This window comes from Macadamia integrifolia, chromosome 13 (assembly GCF_013358625.1).
Source record: "Macadamia integrifolia cultivar HAES 741 chromosome 13, SCU_Mint_v3, whole genome shotgun sequence".
Taxonomy (NCBI): domain Eukaryota; kingdom Viridiplantae; phylum Streptophyta; class Magnoliopsida; order Proteales; family Proteaceae; genus Macadamia; species Macadamia integrifolia.
The window spans coordinates 17,260,268-17,268,032 of NC_056569.1; the positions used below are offsets into that span (position 1 = coordinate 17,260,268).

At 39.9% G+C, this 7,765-nt stretch overlaps 1 long non-coding RNA gene across 1 annotated transcript in view; it reads left to right on the forward strand.

The window, feature by feature from the left end:
• Nucleotides 1–6,642, forward strand: part of LOC122059339 — a 13,512-nt gene extending 6,870 nt beyond the window's left edge. The window contains exons 2-3 of the long non-coding RNA XR_006134025.1: nucleotides 5,983–6,135; nucleotides 6,263–6,642. This is a non-coding gene — a long non-coding RNA (uncharacterized LOC122059339). The remainder of the gene's footprint in view (nucleotides 1–5,982; nucleotides 6,136–6,262) is intronic.
• Nucleotides 6,643–7,765: the final 1,123 nt, after the last annotated feature.

The window sequence follows — 7,765 nt, forward strand, 5'->3', positions numbered from 1 at the left end:
ACCGGATCTCACCCGTACCGAACGGGAATCCTTGTACGCTATAGGTAAGTGGGGAGAGGATATTTGGCCTTGTTTGAAGGCATTGTTTGGCATTCATTTAATTATATCTAGTCTAGTCATGCCATCATGAATATGCTATGTAGTTTAGTCATTCCTCACATTGTTATGCATATGTGCTATGTTTACTTTCTAAATGCCAATTGAATGAGATGTTTATATGTTGAATGTGGACATCATGGTGCATGATGCATTGATAGACTAGATGCCGTAGTCGGCTTGAAAACAAGTGCATTGGTGGCCCGTGGAATGGGACACGGAGGCACTATGCAATCGTACTATTGTCATATAGGAGCATGCGGTATTAGGATTCTCACCATCCCATGCTACGACCCTTCCCAACAGGGGTTAAGGTGTTGGGTTATCATTTGGGGGGAAGCAGTGGTCGCGGGTGTCGGGTCACTGTGGCGGTTAGACATAACGCCCGACGGGTCATGTAGGATAGTTGGCAACCCCGGTGGTACATTCAAGAGGGCCAATCGTACTGCTTTTAAATTGCTGGAGTCAACACCTTTATTTTCAGTCATTTATATTACTATTGAGAGCCGGTGGACGGCATTGTCTTTACTTTTTTGAGTACTCATGGTAGGCCTTCTCCAACAGCCCTATGGGCGTATCGCGGGAGAGAGTTCATAGCTCGTACCCGGAGTATACGCGCACTGTGGTTGTAGTAGCACTAAAACCAAGGACTTAGTAATGTTGCTTAGGTGGATGTGATTTAAAATGTATAGCATGGCATGTAGTGCATATGAGGTGTTTTGATGTGTGGACTGCTGTGTGGTCCATCTTTCTACTTACTGAGCTAGTGAGCTCATCCCACGTGTACACCCCTTTTTAGATGATTTTGCAGGTCATACATCTGAGGAGCATGGGGTGGGTCCCACAGTCGATTTTTCTGAAGAGGACTAGTGGACCCCTGAGGAGTTAGAGCATGGCACTGATTGCTCGTGCGAGAGTTGTGCTGTGGGACAGCAGTTCTGAGGCCGAGCTGAGCTCTACTACGTGATGCCGAGCTGAGCTCAACCCTTGATGCCGAGCTGAGCTCTAACCTTGATACCGAGCCGAGCTGTGTACTCTGATTGTTTTGGTGGATTTCCTTATGTCCTTGATATTTGGATTTTATTATTTTTATGTAAATATCATGCCTTCGGGCCCACATGTATATAATTATGGTATCACAATCCGGGTATCAAGTATTATGGGATTATTCACAGGTAAAACTTAGTCTTCCGCTGATCTGATGAGTTTATATTAGTTGTGCGTATGCTGTGGTGGAATACAGTATCTGATGATCCTGGCAGGTTTGGGTTAACCGGTGTTAACCCGGTCACTGGCCCGGTTCTCTGAGAACGGGGTGTGACACCTAATGGATAATAGGTTAGTAGGAAAAGAGGGAACAAGTAATACAGTAGAAAGGGATGAAGGAGTACAACTAACAGAGCCCTTTCCCAAAATAGTGGAATAGGTTTCGTTAGCCAACTTAACCTTACCATTACCAGGACAGATAGTGTACTGTGAGAAATGAGACAAGCAACCTATCATATGATCAGGAGCCCTGGAGTCTATAATCCAAGGGGTAAAAAGGGACAGACATGGTATGGCCATAGAAATACTTGTCGTAGAAGTGGTGGAATGAGCAAAGCTTGCAGTGGCTGATGCAAGAGAGTTCAGACTTTTTAGAAAGCACCAGAGGGTAGTAAGCTTATCAGATGATAGCAGGGTTGCTGAGGTGCTAGGAGCAGAGTCAGAGTCTGGGACCTCAGTATTTTGGCCTGACTATGAGTACCGACATGACCCTTTCCTCTCCCTTTGCCTGATGTATCAGTTGGACAACCATTAAGCTTCCAACAGTGCTCTTTGGTGTGACACTTCCCACAATAACTGCACTTTATTGGAACACTTTGGTGGCAAGCCACCAAACTATGGAGCCTCTTAAGGACTGAGTACAAAATATAAGTGTAGATCTCTTGGTGGGAGTGGTAATAGGCTGTGGAAGCATATCGGTACGATGACTATCTCATAGCATAGGCTTGATTCAACGAAGGAAAGGGAGTACGACTCAAAACTTGGGACCGTAACTGATCAAACTCCATATCCAGACCTGTTAGAAAGTGTTATAGACTTGGATCTTATCCTCTTGTTTCTAAAATCCGATGACATCCACAGGAGTGGTTGGAGTATACTCCTCATAGAAGTCCAACTCAGTCCACAATGTGCAACTCATAGTAGTACTATGATAGTGTGAGCCCTCTCTGCATTAGATCACGAACCTTGGGTCACGAACCTTCGGCCACAGTTGGAAGACCTTAGCATCATTCCTTTCCTGGGAATAAATATCCTGGTCAAACTTCCAAATCTTTGCAGTAGAGTTAAGAAGGAGATAGGCACTTGAAAGCTGTGGCTACATAGAGTTGACAAGGAAGGCCATAACCAGAGAGTTCCCACTTGTCAATCTCAAGGCCTGTGGTCGGATGCTTCAAGGTTCCAATGAAGTATCCATAATAGCCAAGGGACTTGATGGAGATACAGATCGAGCATGGCATGACTACATAAGGTAGTTTGTGCCATCAAGCTTGATAGCACAAGGAGGAAAGATGGGAGGAGCTGAGGTGTCTCCAACAATAGAAACAGAAAAGATGGTCGATAGAGTTGCAACTCAAAGGTGCTGTGTTAATGGAAGAGGTACCAATTAGAGGTAGAAGAAGCACCAAAAAGCAGGAAAAAGCTTGAAAACCCCAAAAATCGATAAAGAGTGAAGACCCTGACAAATCAATTTTTAGGGATAGCTCTGGAACAGAGTCCTAAGACGGTAAAGTGGCTAGCACATACCATTACAAGGATCAGGAGCACCAAACGCAACAAACATCAAAACAATTAGTGCATTAAACAGGGAAAGGCACTCTGGCATAAAAAAAATTTGATTTCAGGGAGAAAAAAGCCTAAAAAATCAATGGAGATAGGAGCTGGGTCTCTCAGGTCATTGTAGAATAGAGTACGAGAGCCCAGAAAGAGAGATAGGTATGGAGGCTAGTGGCTCTCTTGGTGGTTTAAGGAACTACCACCAAAAGAGAGAAGCAGAAGAAGAGAGATGGAGGAGGCACTAGGAGAGAGGAAAACAAGAAAGGAGAAAGAGATGGGAGATGGGAGATGGGAGACGGGAGATGGGAAGAAATCCTAGGGTTTTGGATCCAAAGGCTCTGATATCATGTTAAATGGGGTAATAACTTGTGTCTAATATGACACAAACCCTCTTTATTTATAATAATGGAGAGAAAGTTCTAGAATAATACTAGGGATGTCAAAACATAGCCCGAACTGATAAAACCGATCGAAACCGACCAAAAAAACCCGAACCAAACCAAATTGATCCTTATTGGATTGGTTTTGGACTGAGGTATGTTGGGGTCAGCTGAAAATTGGTCCAAACCGAACCGACCAATAACCAAACCGAATGAAACCGATAAAAAAATAAATGATTATAAGATTATAAATTGGTGAATTGATATCCATTTTTTATAATATTAGTGAGAATATTTTTTATTGTAAGGGCCATTGATACAAATCAACGAATATGAGGTTATGAGTGAGAAATTGATTTGTAAATTGTAACAATACTTCCATTAATTTCCTTGTTCATTATACAAAATTAGTTGGATAGTTAAATGAATGATTGGAGAATGGGATTCATTTTGTGATTTCAATATTAGTTATCTTCTTAGTAATTAGTTATCCATTGGTTTCAATATTAGTTATATTTCCTTTACAATGATAAAACATGATTTAATCATAAATTTAAAGTGTTTCGTCAAATCTTTTATCACTACAGGTTATGAATGTAAGATTTCATTATGGTTCAAGCCCGATAATAAACCGACCTAAACCAACATTAACCAGATATTGAAAAATCGAAATAAATCGAAAATAAATTGGACCGAAACCGAAACCAAAACCGACCGAAAACCAAAGTTCCTAAATAGATTGATTTTGGTCTCCCTCATTCCTAGACCGTAACCGATTCAGCCCGACAGAAACTGAACCAAACCGACCAATTGACACCCCTAAATATTACAAGGACCATTACCTTAAGGACCTAGGGCCCATTTAGAATATTACAACTTTCCTATAACCCAGTATTAGAATAGAAAATAAGACAATTTACAGATGTTCCCTCTAAGTGGCACCTCTGGCTAGCTCATGTGCTGCCATATTATTCAACCTTACTCTCCATTGGAAGCAGAGTATCCCTAGCTTTTAGAGTATCCAACCTCCTTGATCAGATGTAAATCCCCCATGGGCTTTAATCTACAACACGTCTGCACCATATGATGACTAATGTTGAATCCCATCCAACTATAAACTATGGCAACTAAGTGATGCAGCCACCTGTAGCCTTATAATCGTTGTCTTCAGTTCTGGTACCATACAAGCTGCTATATGCATATAGACCCTGAAAAGGCCCGAGTACTACCTTCCAGATGGTTTCTAAGGGATCCTAGCATTCCAGATTTCCTTGTTTTCCCAATGAGCTTCCTAAAAAATTCAATTTGGAGGTGTCAGGGGGTGATGAAGCACCAAAGTGCCATCTGCTAAGCTGAAAGGAAGTTATTGAAGGTAGGTCCGCTACAGCAGTTCGGTTTTTTTTTTCATGGAGAACAAAAATTGGCATTTTCAATCCCCCATGGGCTTTAATCTACAACACGTCTGCACCATATGATGACTAATGCTGAATCCCATCCAACTATAAACTGTGGCTACTAAGTGATGCAGCCACCTATAGCCTTATAATCGTTGTCTTCAGTTCTGGTACCATACAAGCTGCTATATGCATATAGACCCTAAAAAGGCCCAAGTACTACCTTCCAAATGGTTTCTAAGGGATCCTAGCATTCCAGATTTCCTTGTTTTCCCAATGAGCTTCCTAAAAAATTCAATTTGGAGGTGTCAGGGGGTGATGAAGCACCAAAGTGCCATCTGCTAAGCTGAAAGGAAGTTACTGAACGTAATTTTCAATTCATTCCCAACCTTTGATACTACAAATTTGGAACCTTTCTAATGGGCAGTCAGTGGTTTCATGCATGTCATTTGTGGTTGAATATAATAATGTTTGATGGCACTAGGTCGCCTCTTTCCTAGCGGCTCTCACTCTTGCATCAGGTCGCCCCTTCCGCGCGTGGGTTGGGCCGAGGATCGGCTGCTCTGATACCATTGTTACGGTCCTGGAAGAACTCAACCTCATAAACCGGCTTACAAGGTGAGAGGACCCAAGATCATATCAACCCACATCAATTCCCATAAGAAACCAATGTGGGATCAGCCCCATAAACTGATATGGGATCGTAACACTTTCTAATGGGCAGTCAGTGGTTTCATGCATGTCATTTGTGGTTGAATTTAATAATGTTTGATGGTAAATGATTTAAGATTGTATCACTATTGGGACCGCCTGGATTTCTGTGTAGATTGTGTCATATGACAATAAGGCTACTAAATTAGCCGTGACAAAGAAAAATGGTCAAGGCCATATGTTTATTTACTATAATTAAAGAGGCTTACATCCCACATATAGCATTAGACATTACATAATTGCAGTTTTTTTTTTCATGCTATTTCCAACCCTTTGCCACTTGGCCAATATTTTAAAGCTGAGTGGATTTTGGACCTGCCTGGGGCCAGTTGGATCAATCTCGTTCAACAGCAGGTTGTCCGATATACTATTGCATTTTTTTCCACGTAATCTAGTCTTCGTCCTCTTCGTTTTTTATTTCCCCTCTCCCTCTTTTTCTGGATTTGTTTCAAAAATAGATATGGTTATAGTTCTTGGGCTTCTGATATTATATCTTCATTTTAGCTCTGTTAGAATGTGTGGACATGGAGTTCCTGTTTCTTGTTTATCCTTTTTTAACAAGAGTAATTAATTTGGTTCAGGGAGGCAGACTTAATCTTGAGAGATCTGTATGTCGCAATGCAGAGAAATTTTAGTTTCAAGCTTAGGTTTCCCTGCTCCTAAATATCATTATCAACTCTCTCTATGGCAATAGAGAAATTTTCTTGAGGGAGCTATTCTCCAATGCTTTTGTTGTAAGAAGACTTTACTAAATCTTTATTGTACCTGAATAGCTAAATTGTTGTTGCTGTTTTAAGTATTTGTTTATTTCCCAATCTTGTTTGCTACTGATTTTATTTGAATCTATTTACTCTGTATCAGGTGTTGTATGAAATCAACTTCCTTTCCCTCGCAAATAAGGAGATTTCTCAAGGTCACCTCCCCTTGTCTCGTGGGAAGAGATATTGTTCCAACTCTTTCTGAATTTCAAGTTTATTTGGGAGTCAAAAGTTGATGGTTGTTTGCAGTCTATGAAGATGTATATGGTAAGCTACTAGGACGTGGAACTGATATCAGATTGCATCTTGAAGAGGAAGCCCAATATGTTTTAGAGGACATACTAAAAGTGACTCCTTTTTTGTTTATTTGTCTTGCTTCGTAAACTGACATCATTGGTTACAATCAAGTCCTTCCACATTGTTGATGGATGATTGATATTATTCCAACTTGTTAGTTCCAACTCAATCTATTCTTGAACAATTGGATGACATTGATTGTGATCTATTATTGCCTTTGAATTGGATTATGTATTATCATTGTGGGTAGTTTGCTCACTTCCTCAGCATAATTTTCTTTACGGTAGAGAAGTGGAATTTTTGTTGCTTTTGTGTATATGGGAACTATTTAATTATGTAGTCACAATGAATTCCAATTTCCAAAATTTGTTTTTTCTAGGAGCTTCCCTGTTTCCGAGGAAATTAGTCCTTTGCGTTGTCTCTCCAAGATATTTCATATATTTGAGATGCCCATTAGAGAACAATCAGATCTGAAAAAAAATGATATTGGAAACTTTTCAAAGATGCTCAGCAAAGCTCAATTTTATCATTTTTCTCTTAAAAATCAATAATTAGTTTCTACATTTTCAAGCATACCAGCTTAACTCATTTGTAGACTGGAACTGTAATAGTGACTTGGTGAAAGGTGTGTAACGCCATTTTTTTCCCCAATAATTGAGTCCTTTTTATTTCTTTCTATGGATAAGTCTGGCTTGCATTATTTGTTAGAATTTCTGCTCTCTGGTATCTTTTGATAATCTTAATTTCTCTGGACGTACATTAGTTGTTTCCAAATTAATATATTTCAGTGTTCTAATGAACACTGTCCTGGCATGGTGATTAATTTTGCAATTAATGGATGGGATCTGACTTTCTCATATTCAAGTATCTTTCTGTGTTGAGCTGTAGTCACTGGCCTCATGTATCAAAAAAAAAAAAGTTAATTTGGTATTTTCTAAATGTGCATGCTATGCTTCATGCTGTGACTTCTTAAATGATCTTTCTAATATGCCTTGATATTTGGATCTTCAGCCATCCTGGAATTAAAAACTTGAAACATAATGGTTACAAATTCAGTTCTAAGCCAAAAACGCTTATTTTTAGTTTGAACTGGCTACCATGATGAATCTACGTTGTGTCTCCAAATCCACATCTGTAGTATTTTTTGATCTATCACTTCACCCTTTAAGGCTTAATTGAGTCCAGCAAAAGCCGTGTTGCAATTTATCCCTAGCATCCCTTCAATTATTGGATTCCACAGAGCTTTTTTGCTCTTTTCTGATTTTTATGTGGGCATCCTTTGAAAAATGGACAAAAAGAAGTTTGAAAC